The sequence below is a fragment of the Eutrigla gurnardus genome, assembly GCF_963514095.1.
Source record: "Eutrigla gurnardus genome assembly, chromosome: 12".
Lineage (NCBI taxonomy): Eukaryota > Metazoa > Chordata > Actinopteri > Perciformes > Triglidae > Eutrigla > Eutrigla gurnardus.
In genome coordinates this window covers 7143026-7158906 of record NC_139926.1, presented here as the reverse complement: position 1 = coordinate 7158906, position 15881 = coordinate 7143026, and the positions used below count along the sequence as shown (strand labels likewise).

General features: G+C 43.8%; 1 protein-coding gene across 1 annotated transcript in view; it reads left to right on the top strand.

Annotated features, from left to right (window-relative positions):
* Positions 1-496: 496 nt before the first annotated feature.
* enox1 (ecto-NOX disulfide-thiol exchanger 1) overlaps positions 497-15881 on the top strand; it is a 456513-nt gene continuing 441128 nt past the window's right edge. The window contains exon 1 of the mRNA XM_084022807.1: positions 497-502. The gene's annotated coding sequence lies outside the window, so the exon portion shown is untranslated. The remainder of the gene's footprint in view (positions 503-15881) is intronic.

The following is a 15881-nucleotide window of genomic DNA, read 5'->3' as shown; positions in this document are numbered from 1 at the left end:
CTTCTAGCTGCTTCTGTCTATGAAATATGGATATTCTTTTGAGTAGTGTCCATGGGCGTTTTGTTTTGCCAGCAATGGCCCTTTCCTCTCCCTGCCCTAAATATGTGTGTATATAGTGTACTTCTTCTGTGCCATTTATGTATTTAGCTTTCTCTATCACTACAGTAACTTTTTGACCATTCTTTTCTCTGCTTTGAACTCCTCCGTCCGTTTGGGCAAACACAACAACTCACGGCCAAGCGTAAATCAGGCTTTCCGATTGGCTGTAAAAGCTGCTACGGGAGCCAATACGAGCGTCCGATGCATAAACGTAACGCTATACGTCACTCGCAAGATGGCGGATGAGAAGTGATCGATATACATAAACAAAACGGAGAAATGCGCCACGGAGACGAGGAGACATCTAGTCACACATTTTACTACTTTACGCATTCATTTTGTTGTCAGAAATAAATCGCTCACATGGGCAAGCAGGATACCGTTGTTTAGCCCCGTTTCTCTAGTTTAAGAGGAAAAAAAACGCATGTTTCTAGCGCAAACCATTACGGAGTTATGACGCTCTAAAAACAACATGATATTTTGTAGCGTATACGCTACAATGGGTCTCAGAGGGTTAAAATCAGCGAACATCAATGTAAAGGTTTAGGCTACGTTACCTTGTTTCAGCGACTCTTGGTGAAACAGTATGTGGATGTTTTCGATTCAGATGTTGAATCATTGACGTCGTACTGCAGTGGTAAGCCAGGTCTGCTTTGCAGTAGACACACTGCACCTTGTTCTCTTCCTCCTTCAATATATAATGATCCCAAACTTTTGATACTCTTTGTCGTTTACGGACATTCTGAGTCTGACTTTCCGCCATCGCGCCAACTAAATTCAGAATGAATGACCGTGTATGACGCGCTGGTGTGCTTCCTGAACAACGGTCCGTGTGGACCAATCAGATCCCTGCACATAGGCGCGTCATAGGAATTTAACGAGGCTTCGAGGCAGATGTTTTGCCTCGAGGAATTTTCATAATCGAGTAACTCCATGAATCGTTGCAGCCCTAATGGAAACATAACCCTGTTTAACTAGATAAAGGAAAACCAACTTGAGTTCATACTGCACTACACCCTCTAATAAATCATGCATTATGTCAACTGCATAGTTGTCAGTACTGTGGAAATACTGTAGAGAATTGAATACACACGTTTTTTTGACACCATACACTGACTGGAGGGTGGGGTTTTCAAAAAGTTCCTCACAATGTTCTGTATACAGAGCTTTTGAACGTAAAATTAAATGAGGATGATCCTCTGAAAAAAAGGATTGAATTTGTTCCTTGCTAACCAAACAAAATCTACAACAATGTGTTGCGCTAAATGATTCAACGTAACCCAAAGCAGCATGTAGAGCAAGATTATCTCCAGTTGTCTGAAAAACAGTACCAAGCAAAGGCTCATCAAAAAAAGGCAGTTGTATTCCTTGAGTTTCTAAAATTTTTAAATCTCTAATAAGAGGCTTCAGTATCTCATGAAAACCATAAGTCTTTACATCCGCAGTATGAAAAAGAGAAACTAGATGTACATTCATAAGTACAGAATTGAACTTGGATGGAAGATTTTGTAAAGTAAATCTAAGACAGCCTAATTTGTGGATACCCCGTTTAGAACCCAAAGGGTTAGCAGTTTCGAAATCATTGTAGTAAATTAGAAGCTGAAGAGCATGCCGCTGTTGAGCAAATAGTGGGTGGTTTTGAAAATATGAACCATCATGAGTACCTCTGTAAATTCCTTTCTCACTTAGTTTGTCTTGTAAGAAGGCTTCTTTTAAGTCGTCATTTTTGAACATAGATTTAAGAGAAGACATAATCGGAACATACATATATTTGTCCGTTATTGGAACTTCGTGATAGACGCCGGTAATTCTATCTCTACGCAGATCTGAATCCCATCTGACTCCCAGGACATACTCTTCGGGCTCAACTACTTCCCATTTGTCGTTGTAATATTTCTGCCTTTTGGCCTCTGAATTAAACATAGAAAATGGATTGTCCAAACTATTCAAAGAATCCTCTACTATTTGAGTAAGGTCTGAACTCGAACTACGAACTACTTTCAGCACAGCTTCTCGTGCTTGATCTTGAACATCATTAACAATTTCCTCCATGGAATTAACAATTGTCTGAACTGTAGTTTCAGAGAGACCTGACCCTTGCAAATGTGCAACAACTGAACCACACATGGTTGTCAATTGTGGTGCAACAGGAATCTGGTTGGAGGCAATAGCACTACCTGGCAAGCCAGTACTACATGATGGCATATCATTTGAGAATTCCACATCAGGCAGGCTTTGCAGGGTGACATCCTGGTCGTGATCAACTGAATGCTCAGGTTTACTGAGGTGTCTTTTAAATCCAGAATAAGTTGAAAAAGATTATAAACATCCTGGCTGTCCACATTTGAACCTCAAGTTCTTATACCCAGGGTAGAGTCCATGTTGAAATTTTAAATGTCGACATAAAATATAAATTGTGTTCTGGTACTCCTTACAAACAAAACATTGGTACATGCTTTACCCAAACAGCTTGGTGGGAAGTTCATTTTCTCGCTGCAACTGTGTGTCAACTTCGTTTTCCCGTTGCAGCAGGCGCGTACGAAGTTCCTTCACACGCGGGGTCTCCTTCGTGGTCTCAGCATCGATGTGGTAGACTGAAAAAACGTATAAAAGCCGTGGAGCATGTCGTCGTAGTTGAGCCCGAAGACATAATGAGCCTTGAATAACTCATCAAAGGCTGCCACGGCTGTCTGGCCTTTGCAGGGGATCGCCTTGTGATCCAGGACGATGTAGAACCTGTGATAGAAATAACCATTACTAAAATTGAAGATCTATAGTCAAGCCATAGTTCTCAGGATTTCATGTGTAAAGTACACCAGCATGTGAACAGAGGGAATCAATCACTTCAAGGCTGGAGGGGGAGAGGGGTCACCCACCACAGGCACTTTGCACTAGTAAAACAAAATATATTTTCTCTACATACTACACACCTTTGGATCTTGTTTTTTTGCTGTCCAAGAGCAAGGAGGAAGGGTTGTCTGGTTTGCGCTCCCATCGCATCAGTCCTCCCAAGGAAGGTTGAAAGACTGGCTCCTTCCTGTTGGCAATTGAATGTTATTTTAGCTTGTTAAAGGTATTCCTTTTTTTTTTTTTTTTACTTTTACAGACTGCAACTTTTTACTGGGCAAGACAAAAGTTATTTTTGTTTTATCATAAGGCACCACAGGATAAACATATACCTGAAGATATCTCACAACACGATTGGCCGCTTGAGCTGAGCTGATTTTGGCGCACTTCTTCTGGCCTCGTGAGGTTGGGGGGAGGAGGTGCAGTAGCTAACAGTAACAGAATTGCTGACATATCAGCATCCCATCCTAGAGACAAGATGATATTGCAATGAAAAGTTTTCTAATTCGTTACAAATTCATTTCATTGGACATATACATAATGAAATTGAAGCAAGCATTTTTACAATACAATACTCTGTTGGCCACAGACAATAGTCAATTTAACTATCACATAATGGAAGACAATAACAATCAATCAATAACAGAAAAAGCTGCTGTCCATAACAGACATAGGCTTAGCTTCTGACGCCTATCCTCAACATAGCATATTCAGTTGATTAGACATGCACATAGCAAATTTTATGCCAACCATAAGGTACTTCTGGTTGTGGCTCCAATGCTGACATCAACTCCTCGACATGCAGATTTGGGGGAAGAGTCTTGCATTCCGCTATGACCTTGGGCTTGAAACGTGTAGGCCACCTGGCAAGGAAGTTCCTGGACACCTCATCGCCAAAGATCATTGAGAAATCCTGGTCAATCTGGAGAAAAAGAACAAACAATTTAATGTTTACTTCAAACAAAATGTCACATATATTGTCTAGACTAAGGTTATTAGCATTACAAAAACTTGCCAGTAAGCACTTCAGTCATGTTGGTTGAATTTGGCTGTCAGTACACTTCTCATTAAGGTGAGGGGTCAAATATTGAAGGCACAGTTGAAAAAGGCCTTACCAATCCAGCAACATCAAGGAAACGTGGGAATTCATCCAGGAGCGAGGATGATGCAGCCTCATCATGGACCAGCTTCTGTCGATAACTGAAAGTCACCCTCATCCTGTCTTTGACCACGGATTCATCATTGGAGTGTCTCATTGTGGATAGAGCCTCCTTGCACTCGTCGCCAAAGAGCTGTTCATCAGTTGATCGAGGTTCTCGGATGGTTTTGGTGCTGTTTTGATGGGTGGATGTTGAGGGCCTCTGAGACTCACAAGGAGTAGAGCGTTGAGGTGTGTTGCGTTGAGTCGTCTTGATCTTCCACTGAAGATAGCCAGTACTGCATGTGGGATCATAGAAGTGCTCCTGTTGAGAAACAAAATGAAGAGGTGCATGTTCAGTGTACCATTTTAACAGCCAATCAGCTTACTTGATCACACAGACATCAGCTATGCTGCCAAAACACATCTTTACTCAAACAAAGTAGAACTTACAAATCCATGTTTTGAAAAGGGATCTCGGAGGTTTGGGAATAGACTCACGATGCCAAGAGCATAGTTGACTCATCAAGCGTAGCGTTAGTTCTGGCAGGCCACGACGTCAAGCTCTAAATCAGCAGCAACAGCGTAGCTGTCAAAACCGAGGAGATCAGCTGACGGCTCAGCTGACTCCCCGTACCCGCTTCCTATTGGGAAATTGCATTCAGAGCGCGCTATTTAAACCGCTCTAGCCTGACCTCCCTCATTGCTTCCTCTGCCGGCTTTTTCAACCCTCCTCCACCCCAGCTCCTCCTGTCATCTGTTATGTACCTTACCATTGTTCTTGTTGGTTGCTCTGCTCTGTCTGGGGTTTTTCTTGCTGCTACGCTCCCTGCTTATGCCGTTCATGATGGCTCATGAAGGGCAGGAAGGTGCTCTTCCTGCCTCAGGCTTTCCACGCAAGCGCGTGGAAGAGCAGGGAGTCCCAGAACAGTACCATACCGCCAAATGAAACTTGTGCAAATAAATAAAGATTCTTTTTGACAAAGTGGTCCTGACTGAAGCATATTTTTGGCCGGAGTCCTCCTGTAAAAACAAGGCCTTGGTTATTCGTAAGCCCATTTTTAAATCCAAGTAAGAAGCAACAGCTACTATGACTTGCCATTATAGACATTAATTTAGACTGTGCACATCTGTAGTCTTGCTCAAGTATTTCCTGCCCTACACTATTGGATGCAGTGATTGATCAGGTTTCATCAAACAAGCATGCATTGACCCCTCTTCATTATTTTGCCTCTCTTCATGACTTTGTATTTGTTAGGTCAGAAAAAGAAGTGGGTATTCCTGTGTTTCAGGATAAAGAGTAACAAAATTCTAAGCTACACCAGAAAACCTTCCTTTAGTCCCCAGTTTTAATACAGTCACCTGTCCCTTGTTGGTTTCGGACAAAGACAAAAGTTTCTCTTACCCATGTGTTTGAGTCATATCTGCCACCAAGATGTTCACCATCAGTTTACGCCGAGCATCTGTCAGTGTTTTCGTTCTGCCATATTCCATGTAGATTTGTTCTCCCTCTGGACTGGCAGGAAAATAGGGTCCAGGCTGCTTAAAACCATACTAAGCGCTATACATCACTTCCCATTAACCTAAAGCATAGGAATGATCACATTCACATTCTTTCAGCATGAGGGTGAGTAGATGGGAGAATTAACATTTTAAAGTGAAATAGCCCTTTAATTAAAAAAAGTATCCTTTAAACTAGGGCTGGGCGATATGACCTCAAATCAATATCACGATATATTGAGGAACTCACCTCGATAACGATAAATGAACGATAAGTAAACCCCCCCCCCCCCCCCCCCGCGCCTAAAAAAATGCCACTTTAAAGGACTGTAAAACTACACTGTAGTTAAGATTTATATTATTTATTTGGTAGTATAAAATAACAAAGTATTAAAAATACAGTCTCTATAAACAAATTCAAAATATGGAGTTGTCAAGTAATCAGGTTCTCTATAACGGGAGAAACAAGTTTACATTTCACATTTTTCTGATCGACATCGTCCTCGCTGAACCCAAAATGTTGCCAAACGATCGATGACGCATTTCTTTTGGGAACGAGGTGCTCTTCCTCCTCGACCAGATTTAAGGTGCATGTCCACAGGGGCAATTTTAAACGCGTGTGGACGCGCCGCTTCCCAGTATTGCACGCTTGGCAGGCTGCCACGAGAGGATGATTGACAGGCGCTCTCCTTTAAACAACACATTTTTGCGAGCGTTCGCGAGCGTTCCCGAGGCGGCGAGTCGAGCCCGGCGCCTCTGATTAGCATAAAGTAGATTCGACTTCAACTTTAGGCAAATGAGGAGCGGCCAACTCGCGCGCCGTCTCTCGACATTCGCCGCGACGCTACCAGAATGCATTGCACAGCTTTTCACATAGACAATGAATGGGACGCGGGGAAACACCGCTGCCTGTGGACACGCACCTTCACCCACACTTTCCCTTCTTGTTACAGACTGGATGGGGTGGAGTCACGTGACTGCACACGCTGTATACGTAGTACAGTACAGCCGAGCGTCTTAAAGGGACATGAACATACTGGTAGCCTACCTACACACACAGCCAAACAAGAAAAAAACGACTTTTTTTTTTTTTTTTATTAAACCGAATATACAAACCAAATACAAATTAAATTTTACGTTGTGTTCGGTAATATGGTTTGAAGAAATAACGTTAAACTTCAAAAGTTAGCTAAAGTGAGCTAGCTAGCTAGCTCACTTTAGCTCTGCTCTGCTTGCTTGCTCTGCTTGCTCTCCGAGGTTTATTCCACTAAGTATTCTAATCTGCAGAGGAGGGTCACCCCTGCCTTCTGATACAAAGGTTCAGACTCAGCAGGAACGACCCTGAGTCCAACAACAGTCTCCCTTTTAAGGAGGAGGAACCAAAGGACGGATCATGTCCTATCTTACAAAGACAAGATGTACAGGCAAGGTCAAGATTTACAGAACACCATAGTCCTGAAATTATCCTATGTCAATGTGGCACTCATGTTCATATCATTTTCAAACAGACATTAATTTTCGTCATAGCATAACAGTCAGATGAGGAGATGCGGATGGCGTCAGCCTGACAAATATTCTGATTATAAAGTACAAACATCCAAGATTCCCATTACAGTCCCCCCTTTGAACATTTTATGTTCACTAGAAAAGGTAATTTATAATTGTCTATGTCTCTAATTTACGGCAAGGTTTAACAGGGCATGCATTGAACCTGGAGAAAAAGCCTTTTATATTATGAAAGAATAAAACATAAGCTGTTCTTAATTGCATTCTTCATTACACATGCATGTGGAAATAGTGAACAAGCAATATTGATCAAACAAAAAAATCATACCATTAAAAGCACAAGCTAAACAATTTCATATCAGGAGTTGCCATCATGGTACCAGGAACAGAACCTCTTTCCCAGGAGTATACAACCTTCTATACTCTACTGATAACATGTCTGCTATGAGCACAATAATAACAAATATACCAATAATAAGGAAAAAGAAATGGATAATTATTAAAAAAAAGAACCCTCCAACCCTGCTTTCTCTCTCTGATACAGACCACCCACCTGGTGCTTTGAAACCTTCACCTTACAGGGAAAATGATGCACAAAATATGATAAGCAGGTGAAGTGAGGATATAACATACATGTATCTGAACGAATTTCTACCTCAGGGCCCCATAATCTACCATCGTAGCTCAGCTGCTTTCTAAAATCTACAGCCCCCTGACAAAGTCGTTTGCCATTCTTCACCGGGTTGAGACGAAGGGCTTCTAAACCACCCTCCCCCTTTGTAGCGGACTGGTCGAGCTGTAGAAGGTAAAGGAACTAAGTTCGGACAGGTAGACAGGCGGTTCCTGAGTGAGACAATTCGCACACAATTACATTTCAAGGTTCACACAAAAAGGGTTTTATTATTAAGCATGAAGTTGTAGTGTGATCCCCTTCTAACATCTATGTGTGAGTTAACATATCAGATTGACTCACTATCTGAGTCCAAAAAGGGCGGTACCCACAGATCTTCATCTGGAACAATGGCAGACCTGCCAACCTGTACGCATTTTGCGTAGCAGGTACGCAATTTGACATCAAAATACGCTGGTACGCTCCGCCTCATTAAACTACTCAAAAAGTTGCAGACATCTGTGAGTGCTGTTAGAAATGTGCACGTGCAAGACTCGTGTCTGACAACACGATGCAGCCGTGTAGTGGTGCAGTTTCAACCAATCATCAGTAGCGGAGAATAACGAGTCTGCCGAACCCACAGCGTTGGCCCGCTCTCTCCTGTCCTCTGCCTCCCTCCGCCTCTCTCCCCGTTCCCCGTGCCCCCACCCGCAGCAGCTGGCGGTTAAAACGGTAAACTGGTGTGTGTGTGTGTGTGTGTGTGTGTGTGTGTGTGTGCGCACGTGTGTGTCTTTTGGCAAATGTGTACTGTTAATAACGTTACTTTCACGTTGAAAATACGATGTCATATCGGGGAGATAAGCACCGAGAGTTTTTTTTCCTATTGACATTAGCGCGAGCTCTGTGTGTGTGTGTGTGTGTGTGTGTGTGTGTGTGTGTGTCTGTGTGCGCGGTGTGTGTGAGAGAGAGAGAATAAAGTAGCGTACCTAGATTGTAGGCCAAGTAAGCTAGCCACTGTAAGATTATGAGTAGGCCTAAATGTAGTTACTTTCCTCACTGTTTTTCTCTAGGCCTGTATAAGGAGGGAAGGAATTATTTCTACAGTTGAAATACAATACAAAATCTTTTGCAGCAACAACCCTGCCACTATGGCAGATGAAGATGTCAGGGAGGGAGAGAGCAGCAGACCAATGAAAAAGCAGAGGGTCCATGTCCCACAGAAATATCTGGCCAAATATAAAGAACAATGGCCATGTCTGCAGCCGTCAAAAACCCCATATAACGCATTTTGCACAGTGTGCAATTGTGATGTGGATATCAGCCACCAGGGAGCTGCAGGTAATATATGACTCAGGCCTGTGATGTGTGCCTATGTGCTGTAAAAAATTAAGAGACCATTTCAAAATGATCTATTTCTCAGATTTCACTATTTATTGGTATGTGTTTGAGTGAAATGAACACTTTTGTTTTATTCTATGAACTACTGACAACATTTCTCCCAAATCCAAAATAAAAAAATAATGCAATTTAGAGTATGTATTAACAGAAAATAAAAACTGGTCAGAATCACAGAAATCACAGTTTTCAGAACTCCAGTAACGCAAAGAAAAGAAGTTCATATTCAAGTTTAAACAACACTTTGCTGTTTTTTAATTAGGAGGAGTTCAGAATTTTTTTAATCACAGCAGTGTTTTTATAATATTATAAGATAACACATTTAATAATCTTAAATCTCGTTAAATAAGATTTGGTTCAGGTGATCGCCTAATCAGAAAAAAAAACAATTGGACTGGTCTCTTAATTTTTTAAAGAAATTTTTCCACACCTGTATAATGTAAGCAGGTGCAAGTTTTGAATTTTACTGTTCAGTGTTCATGTTGCCCAGTCAGTGCATTGCACATTATATTTTGATATCAGGTCCAATTGTTAGTTGTCTAAACCAGTCAAAATAAGAAATATGAAAAAGTGTGTGTGTGTGTGTGTGTGTGTGTCTTACAGATTGTCGACGCCATGTGGAAGGCAAAAAACACTCAAAGATTGTGGCCAGTTTAGATGCTGTTCCAAAAATTCAAACATTTTTTCATCAAGCGAGTGATCTCAGACCTATTCGTGCGGAAACTATGTTCACCACATTCATTGTGGAACATAACTTGCCATTATCTGCTGCAGACCATGCCGGACCACTATTCAGGAAGATGTTTCCGGACAGTGATATAGCCAAACAATATGGCTGCGCCAGAACAAAGACAGCCGCCATTGTAAAAACATTGGCCAAGAATGATGCTGACTGCATTACAGAAATAATGAAGCGGTCTCCATACAGCCTTGCTACAGACGGGAGCACAGATATGGAGGACATAAAAATGTACCCCATCGTGGTGAAGAGTTTTGATCCCAGTCTTGGGAGGGTCACTGTGATGTTGCTCAAGATTTGTGAGTCAAGGGAGTCTACTGGGAAAGCAATATTTGAACTGATCGATAGTGAACTGAGGAAGAGAGGAATACCATGGGAAAACTGTGTCAGCTTTGCAGCTGACAATGCTGCAGTCATGCAAGGCTTGGGGAAAGGTGTGGCAGCTTTTCTGAAGACTCAGGGCCCACACATCTACCTAGTTGGTTGTGCCTGTCATCTGATTCACCTCGCTGCTGAGAGGGCATCCAGGCAGCTTAATGTGAACATTGAAGACCTCCTCATTACAATTTACTATTATTTGGACAAGAGCAGCAAGAGGAAGTCCAGCCTGCGTGATATACAGATAATGTGTGATGCAGATGTGAGGAAAATTCTCAAAATGTCCTCCACAAGATGGCTGTCTCTGGGACAGTGTGTGAACCGGTTACTGCAACAGTGGGATAATCTCACTCTTTTCTTTGAAAATGAGGTGGCAGGCAAGAAAAAGAAGACAGCACCCTCCAAGTTGCTCAAGGCTCAATCTGGTCTTACTCGTGAATCTAAAGCAGCACTCCCCTCCACCAGCAAACCTGCAGTGCAGCCCAAGGTCTCCTCTGTCCCACCAAAGCTGCCCACACCTCCACCTGGTTCTACACAGAGGCCTGTAGCTAAACCCACCCCCAGCACATCTACAGTGCAGCCCAAGATCTCCTCCTCTGTCCCACCAAAGCTGCCCACACCTCCACCTGGTTCTACACAGAGGCATGTAGCTAAACCCACCCCCAGCACATCTACAGTGCAGCCCAAGATCTCCTCCTCTGTCCCACCAAAGCTGCCCACACCTCCACCTGGTCCTACTCTGAGGCCTGATGCTACACTTACCAGTACATCAAAAACTCCCGCACGCCCTGCTGCTGAATTTGATTTAACCAGATTCCTCTTCAAACAAAATGAAATCGGAAAGAGAGCTGTTAATGAAAAAAAACAAAAAAAGGAACCAGAAAGGAACAAGAAAGAAGAGGGAACAGATATGACAAAACCGGAGAGAGTATATCAGTTCCTCACCAATCCAATGTCAAAGGTGTATGCACTCTTTTTGAAAAGAGCCATACCTATTTTTGACATTAGCAACCAAATACTCCAAAAAGAGGAGCCATGTATCCAGATCCTGCTTCCAACTTTGGAGCTGCAACTGCAAAAGGTATTGCTTTCATTCTGTAAGCCTGAGCATGTGATCACCATGATGGATGAAGTTGGTAGAGGTATTAAACCAACACTGTACAGCACAAGGGGAAATCAGCTACCTGATGAGGAACTCTCCATTGGCCAGGACACTCTGAGCTTTATCCAAACTCAGGGTAACCTAGAGCTTAAGCCATTCTTCAGAGATGTGAGGAAGTTCTTTTCATCTGCAGCTGAGTACATGGTTTCCAAATTTCCATTTGGGGATGAACTGCTGATGCATGCTGTTGTGGCAGATATTACCAAGAGGCAGTCACTGAAATTTGCTTCTCTCCGGTTCTTTATCAGCCGCTTTCCTTCTCTTCTGCCTGAGAAGGTCACTGTGGATCAAGTGGAGGACGAGTTTCGAATGTATCAAACCAGCAGCTTTGATGACATCATCCTTAAAAAACGCGCAGACGAAGCCTGGGTTGATATTGGCCGTTTGAAGAGAGGGGGGCAAGAGATCTTCCCCAACCTTTCAGCAGTCATGCTTGGAATCCTTGTCATCTTCCACAGCAATGCAGATTGCGAGAGGATTTTCAGCCTTGTGACAAAAAACAAGACCCAGTACAGGGCTAGCCTGAGCACTGACATGATCAGTGCTTTGGTTACAAGAAAAGTAAGCATGGCTGCAAAGGGGACCGTCTGTCACGTGGAGGGGTACACTGAGGCTCTCCTGAAGAAAGCTAAGTCAGCAACCTATGAGGAAAAACTGCTGAGAGCAAGTTCTGTTCAAGTTCTGGAGTGATGACTGCGCGTGCATTACATACGAGCAGCATGGAGGTGTTTGGATGTTTTTTGGTGTGTCTTTTTGTTACGAAGACAGTTGGTATCCATTTGCAACCGTTATATTGATTTGATTTTGCCTTTATATACCACATAAAAAATGTTTAACATGCCCATGCTTGGTATCTTCTTTTTCAGCATAGCTTCATCTATTTGATCTGATAATTAATTTTTCACTTGAACTTTACTTTCTTAACACATTGAGCCCAAAATACACAAAAATTACTAAATCCGAGTTGAAAAAATGTACTATTTATTTCAATAAAAAACACAAACATGCTCAATGAACTGTTTTGGAACTTGAAAAAGCAAATATAGGTTGCAAATATGAACATATTAATGTGAAATTGAAATAAAATATTATTTAATACAAATATTTACCATAAAAAGCATGTATATTTATAGGCGTTTTTTACCTTGTCAGCTGCAGCTCTTCAAAACAGAGTGCAAAATTATACAGAGGGCTACACCTGTGCTTTGTGTTCCCTTCCCAGAGTCTAAAATAGTGCAAATGTAACATAAGAGGTAAAATTGAGATGTAATCACACTACAAATATTTCAAACAATATACAGTAAGGGTCGTTCACAGTTCTCCAGGGCTCCAAGCGAAGGTGTGGCTGGGCCTGTGGAGATCTGGACCTCATCTGTCTCCTCCTCCCATGTCCTCTCTGGGTAGGCCTCAGTGTAGGGTCCATTATCCTCATACCTGTACACATGACAATAATATATATAAAAAAAATTTGAGATTGTTCAGGTTAGTGTTCACATGCACATGATAAATAGTGAATTCAAATGTGGGCACTAAATTGTAATTCTCTGGTTTCCTACAACACAGCATGTGAATACAAAAGAAAACCTTACAAGTAATAAATACATAAATAATAAAATAACAATAATAAAAGCTATAACACTAAATAAACCTATGAAAATCAGTATATCATCTTTTGGAAATGAGTATGAGAGGTCAGGAAAGGGAAAAATAAAACGCTGAACATTTACCCATCTCTGTATCCTATTTCAGCCCTGCTTTTCTCTACACATAACCCTACCTAAATATACACCGTTATATACATATAAAACTAGTTAGTTTAGGTAGTTTATAACATTTACAATACAGCAGTAAACAAACAAAGGCTATAAAATCATGATTAGTTTGACCTACTTCTCATCACCGGTGACATCAACTCCACTCTCCTCTTCAGACGATGAAAATGAAATCACCTCACCCTCGGGGTCTTCCTCGCCAAAGCCGCGCGACACAAGTGGTACTCAAAATATTTTGCCAAGGTTGGCAGGTCTGCAATGGTGATTTTCGGGTACTGTCCTATGGCAGAGCTCACCGCCGAACCCACGAGAGCTCGGCAGCAGGGCAGTACGCAACAAACGACCAGCAACATTACAACCACAACCATCAACACAGGTGATAGGAATCTGATGGCGGTGGCTTTCCACCCCCCCTCTGTGAGCCAGGACCAAATGTCCCAGCCCTCAAAAGCCTCAGAGTCTTTGCTTTTCTCTCTGTGTAACAGTTCGTTCAGGTGGGCAACAACATGGGTCATGTTGTCATCTATTGCAGGCACGAAGGTACAGCATTTTGTCCCTATGACATGGCACACGCCTCCCTGTGAGGCTAGGGTCAAGTCGAGGGCGACTCTATTTTGCAGAGCCACGTTTCTGATGCCCTGGACAACAGGGGACAATGCTGCAAAGCCGGCAGCTGTGAGTTCAGTCAAATTTTCGAGTTCCAGGGATATTTCATCAATCTTATGTGCATTGTTGACAGTCCCCCACCAGGGGAGGATTCCCGAGAGCCCCTTCTCGGGTTGTGAAACACGTGTTGCCGTGCGCCTGGCCCTGTGCGGTCTGTAGTAGTGACTGTAATGAGTGTGAAAATATTCCAGGCTCGGCACAATGGCAACAGAAGGCAAGAGTCTGGCGAGATAGCAAGACCCACACCAGCCTGGTCTCAAGGACTGATAGACGTGCTGTCCATACACCCACACATGCTGTCTCAATGCACCAAACCCATCGCTAGAGGGCATGGTTACCACGGGGTTGTCCTCCCCCTCTCTGCCTAGACTGTGTGTATGTGTGAGGTTCAATCTGCCAAAGTAAGGGTTCACGCCCCTGCACTCAGGTTTGGTGTATGCAGAGTTCCATGCGCTGCCACACGTGGCCTTGACTGTCTGGTTACAAAAGGACGTGCCCAGGTTGTGGTCAAGCGATGCCCGGCACTCTCTCACAAAGCACACAGCTCCTCGTTGCCGTGTGGGATTTGTTGTCATTATTGAATGGTGCACCTCACTCAGAGCAGTTGTAACATTTCTGAATCTCACCGCGGATCCTTCGTAGCTGACGACGCTGATGTTCAAATCCTCCAACCAAGGAGCAAGGTTTGTGATGATTCGTTCTGGTGATTCCACAGGCTTGGTGAAGGCCACCATGACCCCCATGGTCTCAGAGATGTTCAGTGGCCAGGGTGCCACAGGCAGTGCTGTGCCCACGCCATTGGGGAGTTGGGCGCAGACATAACAACTCTCATTCGTCACCAATCTGGCGGCCAGAGCGACGGCTCGGTACCAGGCGTTCTGTTCCGGCCGGGTGACCGGGGCGACGTCCACCGTGGGTAGTTCTGGTCGGTCCAGGCCTGCGAGGCCGAAGTAGGGCTCGATCTGCAGCAGGAGAAGCAGGAGGAGATGCGTAGTCAGCAGGTGCAGCTGACGTCGCCCCCCGTTCTGGAGTGGCGGGCTGCTGAAGGTCGATGCCATCTGCCTCTCTCTGATCGGCCTGTGTAGGAGCGTCGGCTGATAGCTCTGGGATCCTTCTGCAGTGGCTGGCGTGGATCCAGGTGGCTCTCTCTGCGATGTTTACTGCAGTTTCTGTGACCAGCAGCACCTGGTAGGGCCCGTTCCACCTTCGTGATCGCCAAGTTTTCCTTCTCAGATCTCGGACCACGACCTAGTCACCTGGCTCCAGGTTATGCAGTTTTTGTGTGGTGGGTGTTGGCAGTGCGTCTTTCACCTGTTTGTGAATATCAGAGAGAACAGAGGTTAGGTGTGCGCAATACCGCAACATTTCATCCTCACAATGCCCTGTCTCAGGGAGTTGTCTTAGCTCAGGCCCAATCCCGGTTCGCAAAGGCCGGCCGAACAGGATCTCAAATGGGCTGAGGTTATTTCTGGACCTGATTCTCCCCCTCATGTACATCAACACAATGGGGAGGGCCTTAGTCCAGGGTAGTTTTGTTTCCTCGCAACATTTGGCAAGTTTGTTCTTTAGGGTCCCATTTTCGTGTTCTACCGCCCCACCGCTAGCTGGGTGATAGCTACAATGTCGCCTCAGGTCGAACCCAAGGTACTGGCTGATGCTTTTAAGCGCGGCATTTACAAAAGGGGTCCCGTTGTCACTCGAAATCCGTGAGGGCACTCCCCATCTGGGAAGAATTTGTGTAAGTAAGGCTTTTGCCACTGCCGACGCATCTTGTTTGGAAGTGGGAAAAACCTTGACATATTTTGAAAACATATCGACCATCACAAGGCAGAATTTCTTTCCCTCACTTGGCGTTAGTTCTATGAAATCCATTTGTAGGTGATCAAACGGTCTGCTTGCTGGGGGATGGGCGCTCTGTCTGACCCTGATGCCTCTGTCCACATTGTTTGTTGCACAGATCACGCATCTTTTGCAAAAATTTTGGGAGTAGAGTGAGAAGCCTTTAGTGAACCAATGTCTCTGGATGTCACGTGTCATCCCCTCTTTTGACGCGTGGTCTTGACCATGCG